This window comes from Canis aureus, chromosome 4 (assembly GCF_053574225.1).
Source record: "Canis aureus isolate CA01 chromosome 4, VMU_Caureus_v.1.0, whole genome shotgun sequence".
Lineage (NCBI taxonomy): Eukaryota > Metazoa > Chordata > Mammalia > Carnivora > Canidae > Canis > Canis aureus.
Genome location: NC_135614.1, coordinates 77895848 through 77922569, shown reverse-complemented (window position 1 = coordinate 77922569; position 26722 = coordinate 77895848). Strand labels below are relative to the sequence as shown.

Genomic DNA, 26722 nt, shown 5'->3' with positions numbered 1-26722 from the left:
TTTATACTTTCCCTTTTAATGTGATATCCATCAGCCTGAAGTCAAAGATACATAGAGAATTTTAAACTTATTAATCAATACAATACAATGATTTGTTTTATAGAAGTGGATTTTCTAGACTAGGATAGATATGGTGGTATATCCTATCAAATTTTTCTATTACATCTCAAAACTGTGGGACATTGTAACTTCTGAGGAAGCAGAGTAGAAATTAAGGTTTCAGAAAAATTAAAGCAGTGGCTCCCAAGATTCTTCTCTGCCTCTCAACCATTCTCTTGATTAACACCTTCCAATCAGTAACATCACTCATTAACACAAATAATCTGCACCGCTTAGGGGCAGTCCTCTCCCATACTCACATCCCCAACCTGAGAATGGTTAAGTAGAGAATTAAAGGATTTTCAGGAGTGATTAAGCTAGTGGGGGTAAAGGGGAAGCCAATAAGTAAGCCTATTAACAGAGGAAAGGCGATCAGAAAAGCAAGCTATACTAATTCATGTTCAGCATCCTAAAGATCTGATTACTTCGTACGCTTTCTCACTAAGTGTTTTCAGCCTGTGTTAGGATGCTTTGGGTTATGGGTAAGAGTAAATCCCATTTCAAACTGCATTAAGAAACAAATAAAATTACATTTTACATGACAGCCCATAGGAAAGCAGGCTTCAAGTGACTCACACGCCTAAGTGGTGTGATCAAAAACTCAGGATCTTTCTGTCTCTCCATCCCCCCACCTGAGGCATCAAAATCACTCAACCGGGGATTTTAAAATCTCAGCCTTTAACATGGTTGCTGGTGACAAATGGGACCACATACTTCCTTATTCTTGTGTAGCAGAAGACAGAGAAACCTCTCTCACAATCAAGAATTAAGGGTAATGCCCTTCGGTCTGACAGTCCGATTAAGCCAGTTTAGGTCATGCAACCACTCTTAATACATTAACTGCATGGAAATCCCATATGCTAATTGGCTTTTTAGACTAAAGAGCCATTCTTGGGATCAGCTTCCCTTGATTCCCGTACTATATTATATAAGTGAGCACTTCAATGGGATTCAGTTTCACAAACTATAGCTTTAAAAGTAATAAAATAAATAAGACCAAAATCCACCATTTCAAGAGAGGGTTACCTGCAAAATGGCAATCAGAATGATATTTAAACCATTTGAATGACCTCTATTCCTATCTCAGTTTACTCTGTGCATAAAGCAGGTTTTGGGTGTATTTGATTTGGGAATAGACTAGAAATTCATCACTGTCCAAAAAAGAAAACATTGTTTTCATCTAGCCATTTGAAGCTTAACTAGCTGCAAGGAAAGTATAATTTCATTTTGTTCCTACAGTCTCATTTAGAAAATAATCTTAAGAGATTCAAAAGACATTATGCCATGTGAGCACTTTCTTTCCTCTCCGGGGGCTTGACTCGGACTTTAACTTTTCTAGCATGTTCTGAAGTGTTTTCTAAAGCAACGTTTTTGCCTTTAGCACTGTCCTGACCACTGGAGCTTTAACAAAATTTTTAAAAGTGTTTAAAAATAGCATCACAAAACAATTTTCTTGTCTCTTTATTGCTAAAAATAACCTGAATCCTTCCTTAAGAACCCTTTTTTTTAAGGTTTTATTTGAAAGGCAAATAAGCTGAAATGCAGATGTTTATCTAAATCCAACTCAAAACAGTAAGAAATAATTATAAAACATAAAATGAAAACCCAACAGAGCTCTGCCCCTGTTGTCTGGATAATTTTAGGCAAAAGGTTCTGAGATTGTGTTGTGTGTTTTTTTTTTTTTTCCAAATGCATTAATGTGGATGTGATGTATGCCACACAACAGGATGTTATGAAACATCCTGTAATAAAGTCTAAAGTCTAAAATCTTCTATTTTTTTCCTAATCTTATTTGTATTCCCTTAGAGCTGACCTTGCCACAGTGTGAGTCCACCTAACTGCAAATGTTTATGACGAAAATGTCTCACTCTCTTTTCTTCCCCTAGCAATTTGGGGGCAGAATTAAGGGACTAAGACCATAACAGCTTTGTATTTAATCAGGAGATGAGTAATGAATGAAATATCAAGGAAAGGGGGCATCTTTATCTTGGAACCTCTAAGCTGCCCTACTTCTGCGTAACTGAAAGAATCCCAGGTTGACTGTTGGTAGCCAGACAGATAACCCTGTTGGACATTTCTCATAGCACAGTTTCCTCCAATAAAATGAGGATAATGATAGTTTCAAGTCCATAAGGGTGTTGGGAGGAGTTGCCAAGGGAAGGCTGAGAAGAACCACAGCAGAGCGCTCAGCGTGTAGGAGGCGCCCCCCCCCCCATGTGTTAGGGGTTTCTGTTGCTGTTACTACTGTTGTTACCACTCTTTCTTCCAAATTTTCAATCAAATCGAGGTTTGGGGGTTATTGTTAACATGCTGCAAGCTATTTTTTTTTTTCTTAATTTCACTGATTGGAATGAAGCACATTTTTTATGTCACAAATGTAATGTGCCACTGGGGGCAATGTGCCCATAATTCTACGCACTGAATCGTGTTGTGGCTGACACAGTGAATGTGCCAAATGTGTCTTAAATTCGGAATTTCCTCAGAGCCTCTGCAGCATTGTTCCCCAGAAAAACCTGCAACCTGAGCTGGGCTCCTCATTCAGGCTGCAAAAGGTGCCAACTAACTAGGGTCCGAAGGAGGCAAGGGGCAGCCCGGGGGGCGCAGTGGTTAGCGCCGCCTGCAGCCCGGGGCGTGACCCTGGAGACCCGGGATCGAGGCCCGCGTCGGGCTCCCTGCATGGGGCCTGCTTCTCCCTCGGCCTGGGTCTCAGACTCTCTCTCTGGGTCTCTCGTGAATAAATAAATATCTTAAAAAAAAAAAAAAATAGGCGCAGCTTCTCTGGCACCAACATGCGCCGGCCCGCGGGTCTTCCTCTCTCCTGGTCGCCCGCCTGCCCGTGTGAACGCACCGACGCGGGCACGCGCACACCTTGCACACGCACTTGCACATGCACGCACTTGCATGCACTTGCACACACCTCAGCTCCACCAGCAGAGACCCCTCAGGTACAGCGGTGATAAGGAGGCTCCGGCGGCGCCAACTCCCCAAATCCACAGCCGCACGTGGCCCAGCGGCCTGGGAAGGGCCCCGGCACCCCGGCTGGGTGCCTCCGGGAGAGGCCCTGCGCGCCAGCCCCGCCACCCGCGCCCCGGAGAGGCGCCCCAAGCCCCGTAGCCCCCCGGCCGGGCCGCGAGGTCCCCGCGTGGGAGCGGCGCCCTGGGCCCGTGACCGCCGTGACCCCCGGCTCTGGTGCCCCCCCCCCCCCCGCGCGCTTTGCGTGCCTGGGGGGCTCCCTGGGGAGGGTGCTTGGCGCAGACCCAGGGCCTAGGGCGCGCCCTCGGGGGCCACACGCGAGGCCCCGCCGGAGCTGCTACGGCTCGGCCGGGGTCAGGTCTTTGCACCGGCCTGGTGCCTGGCGGGACCCAGGCTTGCAGCCCCTGTGCACTGTATACATTTGCATGAGCCTTTTTCTTTTCTTTTTTTTTTTTCTTTAAGATTTTATTTATTTATTCATGAGAGAGGCAGAGGGAAAAGCAGGCTCCCTGCAAGGAGCCCGATGGGGGACTCGATCCTGGGACTCCCAGATCTCGCCCTGAGCCGAAGGCAAATAGATGCTCAGCCGCTGAGCCACCCAGGCAGGTGTCCCCATGAGCCTTTTTCATATAAAGTTACTTTTATGTGTATAGATAGAATTATATAACTACAAAAAATTTGCAGAGTTGCTTTGTGTCGTGATAAAGTTAAATCTGCTCAGAACAAAATTATTAGACTTCCAGGAAAAATATATTAATTTCAGATTTTAATTCATGTACATAATTTTTGCAAGGCATATGTGATCAATATGAGATGTTCCAGCATAAAAAGAAAAAAAAAACTACATTACATTAAAATATGTGGGGGAAGTTGAATGGAAATGAATTCATGAAGAGCAATGGTGTAAAATTTCAGACTATTAACGATCTTATTCACATATTTTTAAATGAGACATTGTGGCTATTGGATTGCGACTGCATTAAGATTCCACTGGAATCTTTTTTAAGGGATTTGATCGTTTGTTTTAATGTTAATATTCACAATTGGCCAGGAGGTGCATTATTTTTTAACAACAAATTTAGAGTAAAATATTTTGGCCGTAAATGGAAGAAATACATAAATTTTTCAGTATTATTTTCATTGACATGCAAGCAAAAAGTCAGAAGTAGGCTATGGTAGACCACAGAAGACTAATGCGAATGTATTCATGGTACCAGCGTAGCTGACGTGATTTTGCTCCGAGGCTCTGGTTCATCCCTAAATTCATCAGTTGGGACATCTCAGAAGCCGACATTAAGATTTCCCAGAAATATAATCCGGGTAACTCTGCACCAAGCCCAGGATAATTCCTTTGCAGTCATTCCCCTAACATGAGTGGGGAAAACATAAGGCCCACAGGTCCCTCCAGGCAAGTTTCCAGTTGTAAGGTCTCCTGAAAATATATCGCTCAAAAATAAGAATAGACGAAGACACACACAGAGCCAGATGAGTCTCATTCTCTATTTCTCTACCTCTATAATGATACGGTTTTACTAATAGCACAGTCAACTTACATTCCTAAACACCATACTTAAAATTCTAGTTTTCAACCTATGAATTCAAATGTTTTACATCTTTTTTCCTAAAAATGAGCCGCTCCATGTAGTATGTTAGTATATGGGGGACTGTATCAGATATCACCCAGGTACCACTTCACATCTGGTTGGCTTCACCTGTCTCTCATTCCAGCCACTGCCATGATGACCAGCTCTTCACAGGTTCTGACACACTTCTGCAGGTGCAACCTGATGGTGCTTTATGTCGGACCTGGGTCATGCACACCTTGCCTTCCACCCCGGGGCTTCTCTGTTGATGGCACAGAGCGAGACACCACAGGAACTTGTTTCATGCTAAAACCATATACAATCCTGAAGTGCTGGCAGTTTGTCCCATGATGCATTTCATAGGGTTTCTAGGATGATTTCATGAAGTGGTAGCCAACTTAATAACACTTCCTTGAACTGGTTCTCCTTCTTTCTTGCTTTGCTGCCCCAAAATTCTCTTTGGGAAAACACTCCCCAATAAGGTATTTGCATATGAAAAATAAATGAGGGAGTTACAAGTCTAAAATCAATGCTACCGGTTGGCTGGAGCTATTTTTCTAGCCCAAGTATGTGCTCCTGAACACCTCCCCTCACTATTCCCAGCTTGTATTCTTCTGATATTCATATTCACTCATTCATGTATTCATTCTTATTTTCAGCAAGTACTGATTGCTTGCTTACGAAATGCTAATTACAGCAGATACAATGGTGAACATAATTCCTGTTGCCATCACTGAGAACTTTGTCTCAAAAAGGACTGATAGGGTCTACTTTGAACGCATCCTTAAATCTAAAAACACAGATGCAAGCTACTTGCCGGCTGGACAGTGGATGGTGGGAAAGGTCATTAGAATGCAAACAGTGAACGTGCAGAACGAAGGCTGCAATATACCATCGCAAAATCTCCCAAGCAGTACACGTCGCAGATATTCAGAGGTGGGACAGATACATTTTACGGTAAAAATGAAAGAGTAAAATTTGAGACCACGTCTCCAGGCCACACATAGGGGAATAGCTATTGGGGTCCCCCATCCTGTGTGGAGTATAGGCAGAAAAGAGAGGTGCTGCTTAGCTCCTGGGTGAAGGGCTCTGGAGAGTGGGTGTTGATTTGGGGGGTAAAGGGAAAACAGCAGGCTGTAAAGTGAAAGAAGCCCAGCCTGAGCAGTAAGCTGCTGCTTAAACAGACTTACGCAGAATGTGATTGTATGTCTTTTTAACAGCCTCTAAAAGTCTCTTTTTAAAGCCTTTTCGGAAGTAGTTTCCTCTTTTCCTGTTGTACTGTCAGTTGGCAGATGCCTCTGGAAAGGGGGATCTGCTTTCCAAAAGGCTCTTAAAGAATGTTGGTTAAAAATTACTTTTAAAGCTATCTGCTGGAGAGCACCTTGCCCTCTTCCTCCCACCTGCACTGGCATCTTTCATTTTTTCCCGACCCTAACTGATGTGCCAGTTACTTTCTCAGAAACCTCCCTCCTTGGCTGACACTTGTGCTGACATAACATCCTGTCCTGGCAGGCAACTGCCAATTCTCATTGGAAAATGATTGCTAAACATTCCTGGGTTCTGGAACAGCTCAAGGGGCTAGGGCCCATCTTTAATGGACCATGGCTTACCAGAGGGTGCCTTGAGGATGATAAAGGTGCACAGAGGAATTTGTGCCAGAAAGAAAGAAAAAGAAAGAAGAAAGAAGAAAGAAAGAAAGAAAGAAAGAAAGGAAGAAAGAGAAAAAAGAAGAAAAGAAAGAAAAGAAAAGAAAAGAAAAGAAAAGAAAGAAGAAAAGAAAAGAAAAAAAGAAAAGAAAGAAAAGAAAAGAAAAGAGAAAAGAAAAGAAAAAAGAGAAAAGAAAGAAAGAACTGGTCAGGAGGCATGTAAAAAGCCAAATGCACTGGGCAATGTTGATGATTTGAGAAACAGGTCATGGGGACATGTCAAACAACTAAACCATTCTTGTTTTCAACATTTTTCAGGATTAAATTCTGCTGCCATTTTCATACATCCTAAGGGGAACAAAATATCATCCATATATTTTTAAAAGGCATTAATTAAGTTTAGCTCTGACACCCAGGAGTAATGGTCCCTGACCTGAGCCCCGACCTCCAACTAGAGATTTCAGATGAGGCTAATGGTTGTTGCACAATCAGATCTGTGTCACGTATTGAATATAGGTCAAAGGATGACTACTCCCTGCAGAAAACAAAAATAACCTTTCTAAGACACCATTTCATATTAGCATAGACACATATGCTCAGGATCAGAAAGAAATTGTGTTATATCTAAAAGAAATCACGTTGAAAGAAAATTACATTTGAAGCTAAAGCATTTGGCAATGGAACTACATTTCTGTAAGCTTTTATTTACTGATTACAGAGGAGTCCTGACCTGAAATTAATGAAAAATGTGAACATATCCTAGTAAAGTTTTAGGAACTCCTATGAACTACCAACTTTAAATGATTTTATACTATGACTTTCCTTTTCTTAGTTTCAGAATGTCTAGTTTCAAAAAGTTTGAAATTTGGGGTTACCTGGATGGTTCAATAGGTTAAGCTGATGCTTGATCTCAACTCATGTCGTGATCTCAGGGTCGTGAGTTCATGCCCCACATGCGGCTTCACGTTGGGCGTGGAGGCTACTTAGAAAAAAATAAAAAGTTGGACATTTTAATGTAAAAAGCATTACAATTCATATTAACTGACTCATGAAATCTAAGAGAAATGAATCGTCACAATATGAATTATTAGATTTGTTTTTTTTTTTTTAACTAGTTGCTACAATTGAAATTACAGTCCCACTGATAAAGAGATATCTTACCCAATTTAGGACAAATTGGCAAAAAGGAGAACAAGAAACTCCTTTCTACTATAACTCTCTCAGAATACTCTTCTGAATGATGTCTATCCTTAACTTTAATATATTTTAACTATAATCACAAAAAAGTTGTTCAGTAAGCACAAATCAAACTGCTTAATGATGCATTCTTTATATAATACTTTTTTACTGAAAATATTCAGTGAAGGTTTTTTTTTTTTTTTAAGATTTATTTACTTACTTACTTACTTACTTATTTGAGAGAACAAGAAAGAGAGAGAGAGAATCTTAAGCAAACTGCTCTGAGCATGGAGCCCGACTCAGGGCTCAGTTTCACGACCCTGAGATGACTTGAGCCAAAAACAAAAAGTCAGACGTTTAACCGACTGTGCCACTCAGGCACCCCTGAATCCTTAAATCCTTTAAATATATTTATATGTTTATATATTTATATTTAAATATAAATATCACACAGAATTAGATCTATATTTCTTGAATTATAATAAACTTTTATGGATGTGAATATTATCCAACTCATGTTTCAATATACTTCCTACACTGGCTCCCTGAAATAATGTAAAACATTCTTTGTTAGTAAAAACATGCTTTTAAGAAGACAGTGAAAGTGATAGACTTGGGGGAAACCATCAATATTTAGGTAATAGAAAATGTAAAACCAAATAGCTTGGGGCCAATTCAGTTCTACTATGTAAAATCATGCTGATTGGAGCAAATCAATGCTTTGAAGACTTAGTCTAATATACTATAGCTCTAATAAAGTTAGGTAAATTGTGAATTCTGTGTATGGTGTATAGAGGACACGTGACTCATTCCAAAACAGTGATTTTAATGCTTCACGTCTCAACTGAAGAACATTGTCGTATGGAAGCAGTTTCAGGTGGTGATCAAGTCAGAACCTTATCTGGATTCTCACCAGTCATGAGACCTTGACTAAATCAATCACAATCATTTTTCATCTATATCCTACCTCTTTATATTATCGTGAGGATTAAGTGAGATGTATTATAAAGCCATCACACAATCCTTGGCTCACAGTAGGTACTCAATAAATCTTGGCCATTTTGATTAATATTATTATTATATTTTTATTATTGCATATTATATGCAAATAAAATTGTGATTTCTGAATCCTCCAAATCCCAATTTGATGGTGGAGGAAGAAGTTCCACATGAGGACCAAGAGACAGATGACTTTAAAAGCTGTTTTTCCTGATAATGACTATACTTTAAAACACAATTCCCAGTGTAAAACAGGAGGCAAGCTTTTGATTTTTTCAAAATCTCTGTCTTCCTACACCAGGGATGTGTGGATTTTACATGATTGCAAATTCTACCCGATAGTCTACTATATTTTTTAAATCACTTATTTATGCAAACATTCAGTACATTTTTAGAACTTAAAATATATCATCTGACATTTTTTTTAAACTTAAGGTTTTTAAAAAATAAATGAGACAGTTTCTGGGCTTAAGACAGTTTCTAATGCCTTATTTTGCTGATTCAGTCGTACAAAACCATTACAGTAAATCTCTTGGGAAAAAATATGTTGTTGCTCTAATACAAGGTTTGCAATCTGTAGCTTGGTTCAAATCCAGCCACTGCCAGTTTGTGTATGTCCTGCAAGCTAAGAACATTTTTCACATTTTTAAATGGTTGAAAAAAATCTATAGAAGAGTATTTCATGACAAATATATAAAATTCAAATGTCAGTGTCCATAAGTAAAATTTTATTGGAACAGATTGTTTGAGTATTATCTATGGCTGCTTTCACACTACAATAGCAGAGTTGAGTAGTTACCGCAGAATCCATGGATAGTCCACAAAGCCTAAAAAAGGGCCAGAGAGCAATTCTCATTAGCAAGCCCTGCTACCAAAAAAAAAAAAAAAAAAAGTTGTTGAAGCAACATCCAACTCAGGAACAGGTTTTTTTCTTTGGTTTTTTTTTTTTTTTGAAGATGTATTTACTTGAGAGAGAGTGTGCATGAGCAGGCGAAGGAGCAAAAGGAGAGGAAGGGAGGAAGCAGACTCCCGGTTGGGCGAGGAGTCCAATTCAGGGCTCTAAGCCACGACCCTGAGACCTTGACCTGAGCTGAAACCAAGAATCTGACACTCAACCGACTGAGCCACTCAGGTTCTTCGGAAACAGGTTTTAGAACATAAATTCATTTGGAAGTCGGTTGTCCATGAGAATTAAATAATAAATGGCAATTTGATTCCTGGGCTAACCCACAAATGCTGATTAACTTAAAATGTATTTTAACTTTATTTAAGATCCTGAGTTATGAAGTCTGGAAATAGGTAGCCATAAGTTGCAGAGAAGATCTTTTCCTGACTGAAAACATGCAGCTCTTCTCGCTGGGTGCTCCCACAGTCTTTGAGCAGAGGGACCTGATATTGGTATTTTTTATCTTCCTCACAATATTCAGCCAAGAGCACTTTTAAGTGCATACTGCATACTTGTTAAATGAGGTGAGATCCACTAATTCTATGCTAATGTATGTTAAATAGTCAAGATAACCTCAATTATGTATAGTCCCCTCTTTGTCTCTTATTATTAGGCACAATTTTTATAAATTTTGGATTTTTTTAAAGCACGGTCATTTTAACTTTAATACCGAGAGCAACTTTTCAATGTTTTTATTTCAAACCACAGTGAAAAATACATTTTATATATTGACCTAATGCACATATTCCTATATATATTTATAACTTAAAAGTTTTCTGCATGCATAGTTGTCTGTTCTATTATATTCTACTCCATTTAATTATTTTTAAATTCTCATCAGACTTACTAAATTGGTTTCATGACTGACTAATGGGTCAGAATCCACGGTTTGAAAAGCTGAGTCTACAGTATTTCAAAATAAATAGCTGAATACTCACAAGTGAATTGAATGAATCAGTTCTTTGAGAACTGTTAATTGAGCACCATAATAATTGCCTGGACCAGACACATGCCAGACACTGAGATATTATGATCAAAAAGATGTCCTTCCTCACCTCAAAGGGCTGAATGTTTGGTTAGGAAGGTAACCAGTAAAGAATAAATGATTTGGAGTTGGAACACTGCTCAGTTTAACCAGGATATATCCAGATTACAGCATCAAATTCCCAGAAGCAAGTAAAGAAACCCAACTCCCAGGCCCAGCTTTGCTTCTATTTCGCTAATATTTTAATTAACTGGATTTAGGACATGACTTCCTGTTCTGCTATTTAGATGGATCTAATCACTCCCCCAAAATTTAAACCAGCTTTTGAAAGCAGAAAAAACTTTAAGATCTATTTAGCTTAAATATAGACATAATTTGAGTGTAAGTATAGATGATACTGGAACAAGCATTTAGAAGTTTGTTTGCATCAGTAGCAGAGAAGGCATTTGTTTTTCCCATCATCATTAAACTCTTTTAAGTTCGTTTTTATAACCAAATTATGAAAAATAATAATATTATTATTATTATACATTCAAAATTGCAGAGCATTTGTAATTGTGGAAATACTAACTTGAAATATACCTGCAATATCTTTTTGTAACCATTACTATTTTAAGTTTAATTATACTATATTATCCAATGATGCAATTAGACATTTTATAAGCAGAAAAACTCACACAAAAAAAAGCAAAAAAAAGGTACACAATAAATTGTTGCATTTGAAATCCTAGCTAAAAGAAAACTATATCTGAAAGAGGTTTATCTCACATGTCTTAAAGATTTATAGTTAATTAAAGAAAAACATGGGTAGGTAATTCCAAATGCACTGCAGCTTCATCCATTTAACAAAGAACCTATTTTACTGATATAAATTGTAGATGTAAGAAAACGGAGGGGTTTTTTTTTTGTTGTTGTTGTTCTAAAGACATTACACTCACTCCCATTTTCAGAAACTCCTAACTATGTGCTTCCCACTCTTCCCCATCTTACTTAGGCCCCAGAAGTAGGCACGAGGCTCCTTGGGATTAGCCCCACATCTAGTCTGTCAGAGTCCAGTCACATCTGCTTCCCAGATATGCCCAGAATCCTTCTCCTTTTCTCTCTCTCCCTCCGCTACCGGAACCCAAATCCAAACCACCATTTCTTCTTGCCCGGACTACCACAGAAACAAGCAAACTTGTCCCTCTGAGTTCTCTCTCCTACTTCTGTGAAATCAGGCTCTACATACAGAAACTTCTGTAAAATTTAAAACAGAACATGTTAAACATACTGCTTCCAAAGCTCCAGTGGTTCCCACTGCACTTACCTGCTCTCCTTTTCCACCACCACCTCTTTTCTTGTACACTGCACTTCAATCACATTTCACTTCTTTTTCTTCCCCAAATGGGATGGTTAATTTCATGTATGCGATGGTTAATTTTATGTCATATTTCCTAACCAAACCCATGACTCTGAATTTTCTATGAAAGCGATTTTTAGATGAGATGGCCTTTTAAGTTGGTGGACTTTGAGTAAAGCAGATTACCCTCCACCAGGTGGGTGGGCCTCATCCAATCACTTGAAGGCCTTAAGAGAACAAAAACTAATACACGCATCTGCTCCCAGCAAAAGGTAACTTGCCAGCAGATGGTCTTCGGACATGCACTGCAGCTCCTCCAGAGTCTCCAGGCTGTCAGCCTACCCCAGATTTTGGATTCACTAGGTTAAAAAAATAAATCTAGAGATGATGATAACTAGCTAGCTAGCTAGATATCCCATTGGCTCTTTCTTTTTGGAGAATCCTGACTAACACATCAAACACCAAACCTTTTCTCCCTATAATACCTTCGACACCTATAATACTAGAACACCTTTTCTCACGAGAACACCTTTGCTCTTGCTGTTCTTTGTCTCTGGAACTCTCTTCCCAGGCTCAACATATAACTGCCTCCTCACTCATTCATGTCTCAGCGTAACATAGCTCTCCAAGACACTCCATTATATCACCTCCTTTCATTTCCTCTCTAGTACTGAAATGATCCTTACTCATTTGTTTGCTTGTATATCATCTATTTCTCCCTGACTGATTCTATCCTGTCAAGGAAAACACCTGTTACATCTTGTTCCCTGTTGGGTCCCCGGCACTTAGAACAATGCCTGGGACATAGTAAGCGTGCTGTATTTATTGAGTAAATGAGTGAACAAATTAATAAAGAAAGCATCCTTGTTAAAGTTCAAATTGCTTTCTTGGCACCGTTGATCAAGCATCAGGTTCTATTTAGTCAAGGAGGTCATTCTGCATCTAGAGTCCACATAATGAAGTAGAAAACTAATTAAATATCTCATGAAAAAGTTGTAGTTCATCTGTTAATTTTCACACATCGTTGTAGTACTTAAGTCTTAAATGGGAAAACTCAACTCTATGCCAAACTTGTCCTAAATCTCTCTTTTTTTTTTTTTTGGCATAGTTTCATCTAATAAATCTGATTAAATTGAGTCAATAATTTTATTCTTCCTTTGTAAACTTCCACAACTAAAAGCAGTTCTTTATATTTCCCATGGCAAATCACTCCTACTGGAGAGCACTAAAGGGTCTTGTCAGAGTGTGGACCTAGTACCAAAGACTGAAATCACTAATTTCTTTTTTTTCTTTTTTGAATTAATGAGATGGTATTTCCTATATTGCCAAAACGAAAGCAAATACTGATTTTTTTTTTTTAAAGCATGAGAACTCAGGAAGCAGGACCAACTCCAGCAGATATGCTAAATCATTTTACAAGTGTTTAGAATATTTTTGCTTTATAAATATATTCCACCACACACCTTGGATCTCGTATCTTATCAACTTAATGTAGTTGATTACTGTGAGGGTGGCCAAATTCTCTAATCATTCATTTATTCCTTCATCTGTTCATTTGTTGCATTATAAAGCACCGCTGAGTATTAGGTAGTGAGCTAGGTGAGAAGTATACCTTGGTGAATAAAATAGACATAGTCCTTGACCTTCAGAAACTTACACTGTGATAGAGGAAAGAAAATACAAATGAATACATAATTTGACATATAGACATGTTATTTAAGTACTATAATATGTGCTATGAAGGAGACAGACTTGGGTGGGATGATAGAGAATACAGTCTGATTGGAAAGTTACGAAAGTCTTCTTTGCAAATCTCTTTGATAGTTTATTCCCCACCCTGAAGAATAAAGAGAAGGAAGCCAAGAGAAAAGAGGGTGGGGAGATGGAGATGGAGAAAGGGTACCAGGAAGAGAGGGCAGTATGGGTAAGGACTAAAGGGACAAATATGTTTGATCCAGCTTAGGAATCGAAGGGGTCTTTTTCCATGGGACATCATCCTTAAAATCATCATGATTTTTCTCTTTCCTTTAATCTTCGGGAAGATCTTTGCCTATATTACCCTACCCTGGACACAAGGTATGCAGGCTGGTGTGGGAAACATGTAAATAAAAACCATGTAAGGCAGCCTGGGTGGCTCAGAGGTTTAGCTCTGCCTTCGGTCCAGGGCGTGATCCTGGAGACCCAGGATCGAGTCCTACGTCAGGCTCCCTGCATGGAGCCTGCTTCTCCCTCTGCCTGTGTCTCTGCCTCTCTCTCTCTCTCTCTCTCTCTCTCTCTGTGTCTCTCATGAATAAATAAATAAAATCTTAAAAAAAAAAAAAACCCAACCATGTAGTTTGCCATGTAAATTGAATCTCTTCAACAAAATTCAGTTTACTAGATGTCTTGGTTGTCCATCCTGCAAGCATAGCCTGGCTGTGCTTTGAGGAAGCTCTTTGTCAATGGCAACAATTCAGTTTGTCCCCGGCCACTCTTCACTCCCTAGTCAAGCATTCCAACTCACTACCAGAACCCTTTAGGAAGTAAACACTTCCGACTGGAGGGGTTGCATCAATAGTTCTCTTCCTTACATACCAATAGTGTTGATTGTGGAACACTTTTGGAAGCCAAAGTCAGAAACCTATTATTGGTCTTGCACTCAGCCCACTTGCATTTCAGATGATCTGAAATCAGCTTTAATTCTATTCTGAAAGAATTAAGGTATCACACCTCCAAGTCATAGAATCTTAGAATTCAGTGAGAATGGTCCTCCAGACTTTTAGAAAATTCATCTCACTAATTAATACTTTACCTTTTTGAATGTATTTTTATTGACCTTTATTGAACATTTTATTAAATATACCTGAGAGAAGGCTGCCATCAAAGATTGGTGACTCACAGAAGGAACTGGAAGAAATCAAAAGACCCAATCTAGTGTAGTAACAGAACTTGATGACTGCGTGCCATCTTGCATTTGATTTCTTCTACTCCTCATTTGTTCATTGTAAAATACAGTATGTCATATCTCTTATGAAAAGTATGAGTTAACAGATTCGGGCATGTTAATCAACCTGAATGTTTGAGGTGTTTAAGGGGAGGGATGTGAAGGAAAGGCAGCATGATGTAGTAGGAAAAGCTTGGGTTGTAGAGGATTATACGACAGTTAAGCCTCCAACTTGGCCATTATTAGTTTGAGTCTTTGAGATAAATAGTTCCTCAAGTTCTTTAAACTTCACTTTTTTTCATCTATAAAAATAGGGACCAAAAGTTCTATCTTTGTTGTATGGAGTATATGAGAAGCCATATGCAAGACCATCAGGGACACTTGCTCTCAAAAAGTAAGCTCTCAGTATATTTTACTTTGCCTTTCTTTTACCTATTAACATTTTCAGTAAAACTATGAAATATCTTTCTCATTGTATTTTTAGGAATAGGAAAAACTTCCCAAATCAGATTTTCTATCTCTATTTTAAGAGAAATAAATTTTGGGCAGCCCGGGTGGCTCAGCGGTTTAGCGCCGCCTTCAGCCTAGGGCATGATCCTGGAGACCCGGGATCGAGTCCCACATCAGGCTCCCTGCATGGAGCTTGCTTTGCCCTCTGCCTGTGTCTCTGCCTCTCTCTCTCTCTCATTCTGTCTCTCATGAATATATAAAATATTTTTTAAAAAGAGAGAGAAATAAATCTTAAAATGACCCAAATAACTTTTTTTTGGACAGAAATATACACTGCTGTTTTAATATTTGAAATATATAGCTTCTGATATATGATATACAGTACAACCAAACTGATACCACGCGAACATTCTTTAAAACCAATTTTCCTTACTCTGAGAATGCAATCCCACCATCTTGTAAAAGTGATTGATACAGATATAAAAGTTAGGCCTGCACATAAATCAGACAGAGCAAATTAGATGTAAGTATCTCAAGTCCCTTATTCTTCTATTTGTCACACATATCAAACTTTATGAATTTGTATTTTGCCTGGGATAATGCTACAGAACGTCTTTTAATTAAAAAAATTTCCAAAAGAGTCTATTAGGTTGAGGTTAACATGAAAGTGTTTTCTTCTGATGACTCAAACATCAATACCATAAGAATCACCTCTTGGGTGCCAAGTTCAACGCTAAGACTTTAGTACACTTTTATCTTACTTAATCCTCTCAATATTTATAAGATATAAATATATAAGTATTTAGATTTCTCATCATCTGTACAATAATGAGAAAATTGAGATGCAAAGAAGAAACTTACTTAAGGTGGAACAATTAGTTAATGAAGGTGTTATAACTTAAAGTCTACTTACTTCCACATAACCTCTAATCATTAATTGCACATGGCAAAAATAAAATTAAGCCAATCTAATATGAATTGACGCCATCTTCTGTTTTTAGTAGTTTTAGTAAATTAACCTGATTAGGGGATCCCTGGGTGGCTCAGCGGTTTAGCGCCTGCCTTTGGCCCAGGGCGCGATCCTGGAGTCTCGGGATCGAGTCCCGCGTCGGGCTCCTGGCATGGAGCCTGCTTCTCCCTCTGCCTGTGTCTCTGTCTGTTTCTCTCTCTGTCTATCATAAATAAATAAAAATAAATCTTAAAAAAAAAATTAACCTGATTAATGTCATGATCATTACTTATTTTGAGAGACTATATCATTTTGTGAAGTCCTTTTTTTTTTTTTTTTTAAGAAAGAGAGAGAGAGAGTGTGTGTGAGCAAGCAGGGGTAGGGGCAGAGAATCCCAAGCAAGCTCCATGCCCAGCAGAGAGCCTGATGCTGGGCTCGATCTCACAACCCTGAGATCGTGACCTGAGCCAAAATCAAGAGTCAGACACTTAACCAACTAAGCCACCCAAATGCCCTACAAAGTCTTCATTTTTTTTTTTTTTAGATAAAATCTTTTGTTCTTCTGCGACAGCTTCAACTCAATCTCTCACTCTTTCACTCCCTCTTTCTCTCTCTCTCTCTCTCTCTCTCTCTCACACACACACACACACACACACACACACACACACAGCTTTCTTTTTACCAATCTCTTCACTCCTTCTATCTATATAGTGTTTTTCAGTACCTGAGGAAAAATATCCCCCATTTTCTTTCCCAGTTGACTTTTCTGCAAGCTCATTGATGCCATCTTCATCTTTTGAGTAGTGGAGATTTGTTTAGAAGCCCTTTTGAAAATGAACCAGAATTTAAGGACATAGTTTCATAGTAGAGGATAAAAGTTGCTCTTAAGGCTTCCTTGATGTATTTTCATCTCCCTTTCTTTAACTGCTTTGCTCACATTGCTCTAACTTACTATTTATTTCTCCTTGAAGAATTTGTTGTCACAAAAATTAATTACTTTGCTGCTAATAAAATTAGGATTTCAGAAAAACGGAAGCTTTGTAACATTATCCCTCCTTCTGGGAAACATACTTGTGCTCTCTAATGTGGAACTTAGGAGTTTTATAAATCCAGTACTTTGTTTAAATAGTTTAATGAGATTCTTATTTTATTCTTTTTTGTAATTATTTGTAGAATGTGCGGCTCCCGGTGATTTAATTCTTAAAAAACTAATTAGTGTGCTATGGAATGATTTGTCTTTCGTTAATTTCCATTAACATTACATTTTGGTTTTGGTGGTATATGTTGCATTGGGTTCCCTGTGGGTCTCACTGGATGAAATGCATATTTAACAGTGTCCAGTATAATGATTCATAATGAATGAATGAGTCATAAGGAAAAAGAATAGATATTTTGATGAGCCTTTCATTTAGAAGGCTGACATTTGAAACCCTATAAAGAAGTTACAAATGTATTTTCTGAAATAATTATTTTTTAAAACTATATGTAGTCTCCTGTTAAGAAACACTTCAGTGATGCTTGGAGAGGGATCTACCCATAATGTAATGGTGGTGATGGTAGTGGTGATGACTACTAATGAAAACAAATGCCAACATTTACTAATTGCTTCTGTGGGCCGGACATCACAACATTATCTTGTTTAATCCTCACATCAACCTGTTAGACATATATGATCATTGTCTCCATTTCACAAATGAGAGAGCTTAAACTTTGAGAGGTTCAGCAAATTCTCTAAAGTCACATAGATAGCTAGTGGCAGAGTGAAAGTTGCCAGAGACAAACTTTCAACCAATTTTGCTAGTATTTTCAGTCTTCATGAATATAAGAAGTTATCTCATGACATTTATATTGCATTGTAGTTCTCTGTATTGTTTAGCTCATAATTTTAAGGCAGTGGTTCTCAAGGGGGAGGAGAGTGGGCTTTGCCCTCCAGGTGACGTTTGGCAATGTCTGGAGGCATTTGGACTACGCAACTAGAAGGTCCAGCTGGCACCTAGTGAGTAGAAGCCAGGGATACAGTTAAACAGCCTGCCTTTCACAGGACAGCCCCCACAACAAAGAATTGCCTGCCCCAAAAGTTAGCAGTGCTGAGGTTGTAAAATCCTGTTTTAAGGAGCTGCCCAGTGAAGGGTTTTCTGGTAATCATGTCTTTATATGGCTTTATTTCTGTTCTAACTGTTCTGTTTTAATCCATAAATGACTCTGGATCTTGTATTTGTAGGAGAGACTGATAACACAAATGTAGAAGGCTTACATCATCCCTTAGAATCATGGAGAGTTGAAGTAATGTAGCCTTCGGGCTTGATACTACTGTTGCTATAGACACAACATGAGAGCCCATTCTAGACATACACTGTCCGACTATGTTATATATTCAGGTGCTCATGGCGGCATTGCATGGCAGGTATGATTTTCCCCATGTTGGATATAAGGAACCTGTACAGGGGTTAAGTTACTCTGCTAAAGTCGTATAAGCTCGTAAGTAGATGGACCAGGATTCACATCTCAGATACCAACTCTGTTCACTATATTCCAGATATGTTAGCAAGAGAAATGCCGAGCTCTTGAGTTCTGCCCTAATTCTTTACTATACTAAGGTGGGATTTTTTTTTTCTCAAATAAACACTAACACTTTTCAGTTTAGAGATACTTGAGTAGCCCACTGGACATAAGAATTTGAGAAGAAATCTTCTCGTTTCACCAAAAAAATACACTCTGCTATCTCAAAAACAGCATATAAAGATAGAGTGTTTAGAATGGCGTATGAATGATCATCTCTTCTCATCAGATGCTTCCCTTCCTGGGAAAAGAAACCAAGGCAACAGAGAGGTTGTGCAACTTGATTCTGCTCACACAGCAAGTTAGGGGAAGTGTGTGCCCGAGCCCAGCTCACCTACCTCCAGTCTCTTTTTGCTTTTTCCTGCATATGCCCACCTCCTTGACTTGCTCCCCCTGCAGTGGGGCTGATGGTAGGAGACCTGTTGGTTTGTCCTCCTCTTGAACTGGTAAAATGCTTTTACAAACTAGGGACACAAACTCATTATCTTCATTATTTTCATAAATTGTGTAGGACCACAAACATGTTGCAGAAAATTAGTCCTTTGAAGAAGAAAGATGACAACGGTAAATTCCCACAATCCTAATTATTATGCAGTCAAATCACTCCATAAAACTAATTAAGGATTTTGCAGTATTGTATGCTCCTCAGAATCAAATGTGAAGAAATATGATCTCATGACTTTCATAAGAAAATTGTAAGTCTGTTCAAACTACATAATTTCAAAGCCTAAAAAGTCCTCCTCCTGGGAAACTGTGCCTGTTCTCCCAACAGAGCATATTACCTGCAGACACGTTTCCCTTAAAGCAAGACTCCCCAGTCTTCAAAGTTCACAATCTGTCTATGTAGGGGGTCTGCTAACTCAGAAAATAGTGGAGGTTTCTTCTAGTCCTTTCCATCTTCATCTCCTTTCTTAAACTAAATCGAGCAAGAGATGAGGAAAGAGAAATATGAAGGGGGCACCCACCACCCATCAGATCACATTTCGAAACCTCCCTCATGCTTTACATCACTTCATGGTGACCAAGGAAGATAATCTATTGGAGTTTGGGAAGAAGATATTTGAACTTCTGTATTAATTATTTTTGTCACATATACTTTCAATTTATATTTTTTGTTTGCTCAATACCATATACTGTATGCTAATACAGAAGAACATAGATTGTGTGTGTGTGTGTGTGTGTGTGTGTGTGTGTGTGTTTGGAGGCTATGTGCTTTACAATTTTTGGAAGTTGCCATTCTATGTGTTAAGGAACAGGAGCATTTTCTCTTTCCCAAGGTTCTAGAATGCAGACCAGACCCCCTCCCTGCCCCAACAGAACATCAGAAGTCAACACCTTAGTTCCTTCACCTCTTGCTAAACCTCAAAGGCTGAGGCTTCCTCCAGAATTTACATCTCTGTGGCTTCCGACCCCAACTTTATTTTTTTTAAAGGCAAGTATAGGTCCCATCCCAGCCACAAGATGTGGTTATACTTCTCAGACACTCCTTACCTATCAACTGCTCTGCCTCCATGACCCATCCACCTCCCGAGGTAAGGGACTCAAGCTAAGCCACCCTCCATCTAGATAAGCAAAGCTTGACAGCCCCAGAAAAGATAGGAATCCTGCATTCGTTGCCTATTGCTGCTGTGACAAATATTATCACAACTCAGTGGCTTAAAACAATACGAGCTTATTATATTACAATTTCGAAGATCAGAAATTTCCCTGGACTGAAGTCAAGTCAGTAAGGCTGGGTTTCTTTTGGAGACTAGGAGACAATTCGCTTCCTCAACTCTTCAACTTCTAGAGGTCACCAGCATTCCTTGGCTCAGAGCTCCTTCCTCTAACTTAAAAGCCTTCAGTGTAGCACCTTCAAAATTCTCTAACTTTTGACTCTCTGTCACGTCCCCCCTGCCCTCCTGTCTCCCCCTTATAAGGACCCTTGTGATTACATTGGACCCATCCAGATAATCTCCCTATCTCGGGATCCTTAACTTAACCACATCTGCAAAGTCTCTTTGCCACATAAGCAACATATTCACAGGTTCTGAGGATTGGAAAGTGAAACCGTTGGGGGCCATGATTCTGCCAACATAGATTCTCTCTCTGCCAGGACTCATGAGTTGAATCAGCTAAAGAAGGAAGCACCATTCACCTTGATCCCAAACTGGGAGGAATGGAAAAAAGTATAATCCCAGAGTTAGAGAAACCTCGATTCCCACCCCAGTTTTGCTAATAACAAAGCTGTATGATCTTAAGCATGTTATTTAATCTCTTTGTAATTGTTTCTTTGCCTGTATCATGGAGAAAACCAGACCTCGACTAGGGCATTAAAATGCAGAAGGACCTAATGATAGACCTTTAGGTGTTCTGTGCATTCTGATGTTATAGCTCCAGTCTCACGTAATGCTAACTAGCAATTGTATGGCATTTCCAAATCATCTTTCTTAACCCACACAACAATCCATGAACGCTACTCCATCTCCAAAACTGGAATCTAAGGAAGGTTCAGGGTCTTACTCAGTGAAAAAGGAAGAAGTGTCAAGGCAGGAACTGAAAACCAACCATTTTCACTCCCAAGTCCTGTGTTTTTCTATTCTATATAGCATACTTCTTGTTCTCTACTTCTGGTCATCTGGTTAGAGATTAGATATTTGGCCAAAATAGATTGGTGTATGGCAAGTGGGGCATATTGCCCAGTATCTTTGGGAAGTTTGTGGAAAAGCAAAACAGATGAGAAACTGTGGGCTCAGGAAAATATTTTCTCTCTGGAGCTGTTAGGCATTTGTAACAAGTTGTTAAGGCAGCTTGGCTCTTATGAGTGTATGGCTGGTGCCAATTTGGAAGCTTTTATAGGTCTCTAGTTCCCCTGATATTATTGGCTAAACCAATAAGTGTGGTTAATTTTTGATGTAAAAAGAATCATAACTCTCAAAATACTTGTGAGAATTAAAGAAACTCCAGAGTTTCACCTAAGGATTTCTTAGTGAAAGAATTAACTATGAGAAAGAAACTTAATTGCCTACCACCATCTTAGTAATGGCATAATTATTTCCCAGTACTTAATGTTACAGAAAATAAAGAGAAGTTTTTATTTGTTTTTGTCGTTTTGTTCCTAGTAGATATTTTAAGGCACAGTGTAACTATGGCCTGATGCTTTTTGCCCTCGGTGACGTAAGATGTTTTGCTATCCATTCTCCTGGCTGGTGATTAACAGGCCCTTGACTTAGATCCTGGTATGACAATTAGGATTGAGTGGTGTCATCTGTTTCATAATTAAAATCTATCTTCCATATCCTTTGAATACTGTATTGGAGTTTAATTGACTGATGCTATATCTCTGATGCCACTGTGGCTTGTCTCCACAACAAAGTCAAGATAACAGTCATCTCACTCATTGCAGAATAGCCCAGTTGAAAAGAATTTGCTTTTTCTCTCACACAGAAAGCACTAAAGTCCCAATGTAGAAGCAGTGGTTACGAAGCCTAGGGCCTCTGTAGTCCTCCAAGTCCTCATTCAGGGTAACATTTAGATTCTCCATTGCAAATTAAAAGATCAACTCAACATATGTAGAGAGAAAGTCCTGTCTGACCATTTGATAATGTCTCCAAGAAGACGTAGGGAATGTGCCTGTGGGATGTCGGATATTGTGTAAACAGATTGTGCACAGGCTTGTCTGTGTAGCCATCACAGACAGAGAAAATCTCCAAAAAGCCTGGCTCATTTCCACTCACTTGCCAGAGAAACATTCTCTGTGCGTATGTATTAAACTCTTTGCGTTAAATACCGTTAAAATACACTTCCAATTTATTTTTTAAGAAAGACTACAGAAGCATTAGGCTTGCTCGACAGGCATGCTGTCTTGTTTCATTTTCAAGCAGGCAACACAAGGTGGTTAAGACATGAGGTAATGTACTTATGGAAACAAGAGGAGAAACTTATAGGCAAAGCAAAAAGAAACAAATGCTCCATGAGAAATTGAAATTATTTAAAAAAAAAAAAAAGATTTAAGAAACCATCTGCAGGATAATCCTGATTCTGTTCCCAAGTAGCACAACAGATCCTTTCAGTTTAGTCAAAATCAGGATGTTTGAGATGTATACAAAAGTAGCTTAACAATATAGTTAGCATACCATTCAGGTAAAAATGTTATACATTAATTAATGGAGAAACAACTGTAGGAAATTTCAGGAACTATGAATGAAAAGATTGATATGAATCTCTGTATGAAATGCTTAAAGCCACATTAAGACAAACTTCAAAATTTAAGATCTAAGCATATAGAGAATATGCTAGAAGCATGATATGTTCTTTGTAATTTATTTCTAATCACATGATTATATTTTAATTATAGTTTTCATTTGTTGAAAGTATATTCTAATGAATATTTTCCTTTTCTTCTGGGTAATAGTCTCTATTGCCTTATTTTCATCTTTCGATGATAGCCTATGGTGATTTAAGGGCCAAATGTTCAAAAATTTTTAGTAGTTTACTCGTGATGCAATAAAAATTAAAATCCATGCATAAAATTGATATTTTAGGTAAATCATTGTGTATCTATACAGTGGTTTAGAAATAAGGAGAGAGAGAGAAAGAGAGGCCTGGAGCCTGCCAGACTGCGTCATTGGATTTGGAGAATTTCTTATCTTTTCAGTATCCTTAATAATTGGCTGCTCCTTTGGTCCAGAATTCCCATAAATCATATTCAAAGCAATCCCCACTTTGTTTTGAATATTGCGTGTGTGCTTCCTTTGTAGCTGAACTACTAACAAAGAGAGACAAAGGGGCATTATCATGTCCGGTTTTAGAACTCTGCCCTCAAGGGAAGAACATTTGTGCAGAAAGGAGTGGCAGTAGGCCTACCATAATTATATATATATTTTTTTAAGATTTCATTTATTTATCATGAGAGACGCAGAGAGAGAGAGGCAGAGACACAGGCAGAGGGAGAAGCAGGCTCCCTGTTGGGAGCCCCATGCGGGACTCGATCCCAAGGCCCCAGGATCATGGCCTGAGCTGAAGGCAGATGCTCATCCGCTGAGTCACCCAGGCATCCCAAGCCTGCCATAATTATATATATTTTTTAATCACCCTGATTTGTTTCTCTCGTTCTACAGGAATTCTTTTGTATCTTCCTATTCTTGACCTCTATGTCAAATGACTTTTCCACAGCTTAGACATTACCATTTAGCTTCTACTTCTGGTCTCCCACTACTTTGTTTCCAACTCTTTAATTAGAAATGGTTAATTTGACTCCGTGTCTTAAGGCAAGGAGAAAATGAGTCTTAAACAGTATTAAGCTCCCATAAATATTTCACTTTATGCTAATTCCTGTGCTTCTAGCTGAGCTGTTTGAAGTTCTCAAAAAAGTGTTTCTGTTCCCCTCAATTAAATACATAACTGGAAAACAGTAAAAATAATTATCAGTTTTATTACCTGGCCCTTTTTCCCCCCAAACTTCAACTCTGGACGCACACATTTTTCCTTCCACCATGAATGTCACCCAAGCCCAGCGTCATGGGCACCAGGTTGCAGGCCTGAAGAAACTAAGACGCCGGCTTTGCAGAGATCTTGGAGCTCCCTCAGGTGGGCACATGTTTAATGCACCCTTACCCTCTAGAAAACCTGTTTGGCTGCACCTTCTGGTCAAGCCAGAAACATGGAACTGCCCCAGTTTAGAAGCAGAAGAAGTTTCCACTTTAAGCTTGAAATATTCTACAAATAAAGTTTGAACTAGTTTGCCAACTATATGAACACGAGTGGCCAATGAGGAAATATCAAATCAAGCTCTTTCACTCTTGATTTTGCCTGTGGGAGTGTAAATTGGAATTAATAGTTACAATATATTCTACTTATTTGGATAAAATGTCAGCTGTTGAGGAAATTATCAGAGTAATCCTGAATATTGCAGTCATGCGATTGCTACATACACTATGTGCCAGGCACTGTTTTAAGAGCTTTACATATATTAGTTCATTTAATTCTCACCACATCCCTCTGAAGCAGGTCCTTTAATAATCTCTATGGTACAGATGTGCAAACAAAGGCACAAAGAAGTTAAATCAAAGATCACAGAGCCAGAACACAGAAGAGACAGGACGCAAATCCAGGCAACCCAAAGTCCACTATGCCATCCTCCTAACATGAAACGAACAGATGAAAATACACATACATGCATACGTAGATATATTTATGTATACACGTGCACACACATATATGCACATGCTGCACACACATTTAAATACATATACACAAACATACAGAGACTATATTTTATCGAATATTTTTTAATTTATTCATTTGAGAGAGAGAGAGTGAGAGCATGAGCAGGGTGGGGCGGGGAAGGTCAGAGGGAGAGGGAGAAGTAGGCGCCCCACTGAGCAAGGCGCCCAATGTGTGACTCGATCCCAGGACCCCAGGATCGTGACCTGAGCTGAAGGCGGATGCTTAACTGACTGAGCCACCCAGGCACCTCAAGAGACTGTATATTTTAAGGAGTATATTTTATATGAAAAAAATGTAATCTTTTAAAGTATAAAAGCTAAGAGAGGAGAAATGTGTTGTAAAATTATCAAACTCTGCTTATCCTGTTTCCTTATTATTACTTATTGTTACTCATTATAGTTTCTGGTTATCTCACCTTCTAGTGACCTTGTTTTATTAAGATTTTGGAAGTTTGTTTCCTCCTCTGGCCATGGCAGTTGCTGTTTGCTCTACAAGAAACTTCCACCAGTTTTTCCCATGAGTGGCTCATCATGATTCCAGTTTCTTCACAAAGAGGCCCTCCTTGCTCTTGTGAAATAGTCACCCTTCACTGTCTATAACTCAGTATCTCTTTTATTCTGTCCGTTTTATCTCTATGGGTCTTATCAATGGTTCAAAATGTGTTATTTACCTCCATCCACTTGTTCATAGTCTGTCTCCTACACCAGAATGTAAACCCCACAAGGTTGGACTTTGTGTCTACACAGGCATAATAGAACTCAAAAATAATTCTCAATAAATGATTGGATTATAAAATTCAATTTTGATGGCTTTTAGGTAAATGGGAAATTATGGTGATAGTCAATATCTCAAAACCTCCTTTTTGTAATGCTATTCTTTTTATGTGTGTGCTTAATAAATATTTTGAGAGAATATTATATTTTAAAGTCTAGATGTAGGGGAGGGGCACCTGGGTGGCTCAGTGGCTGAGTGTCTCCCTTGGCTCAGGTCATGATTCCAGGGTCCTGGGATTGAGTCCTGCAGGGGGCTCCCTGCGGGGAGCCTGCTTCTCCCTCTGTGTCTTTGCCTCTCTCTCTCTGTGTCTCTCATGAATAAATAAATAAAATCTTTAAAAAAATAAAATAAAATAAATAGAGTCTAGAAAAGTATAAGCCTCCAATCTAATAATAATTATATTTAAGAGTATATTTTTGTTCTTTGTTAATGTTACCTTGTCTGATGTTGTAACAAAAACTTATGATACGTTAGGTTTCTAAATACACACAAAGATTATACTAAAATAATACCAGAAAAGGAAATGCTTTAATTTTATGTTTCTATACACTGGGAGAAAACTCGAGGGCTGTGTCTATATTTTTTAATGGATTGTGTAATGACTTCAGAGTCTTATCACATATATTGATTGTATATGTGTCTGCTAATTACGTCTTTAAACTTAGTAAAACTATTACAGGTTGAGAATGGGAAAGTATCCACAGAGTAATGACACCAAATAATAGGAGCTGAGACGCTATTTTCCTAATGTCTGCCATTAAGAATCTTATCTGGAAGCAAAGGGAAAGTGGATGGGGAATCACATTCCCATCCAGCACTTGTGTTCCCTGTCAGCTTGGGGATCTCACCATAAATCACTGAACATTGGCATTCCTTCATTTCTGCTTCTTTGTTTCACTTCTTCTGTGGCAACCCTCTCTTCAACACCCCCCATGTGTTCAGTCAGAGTTCATACATATAAACCTGTCTTCTCTTCTAGGCCCCAGGCCTTCTTTCTTAGGCCTCCAGTATCACCATGACTAACCCACATTTTATATACACACACACACACACACACACACAGATCTGTAACACATGCATATATACATACACATATATATGTGTGCATAGA

At 38.8% G+C, this 26722-nt stretch overlaps 1 protein-coding gene and 1 long non-coding RNA gene across 2 annotated transcripts in view; one reads left to right on the top strand and one right to left on the bottom strand.

The window, feature by feature from the left end:
• The window catches only part of CDH6 (cadherin 6), a 123449-nt gene that overhangs the window by 13678 nt on the left and 83049 nt on the right, over nucleotides 1-26722 (top strand). The window lies entirely within an intron of this gene.
• On the bottom strand, nucleotides 3826-7399 carry LOC144313043 (uncharacterized). The gene is made up of 2 exons (XR_013378724.1): nucleotides 7177-7399; nucleotides 3826-4504 (listed from the first exon to the last, which is right to left on the bottom strand). It is a non-coding gene; the product is annotated as an uncharacterized LOC144313043 (long non-coding RNA).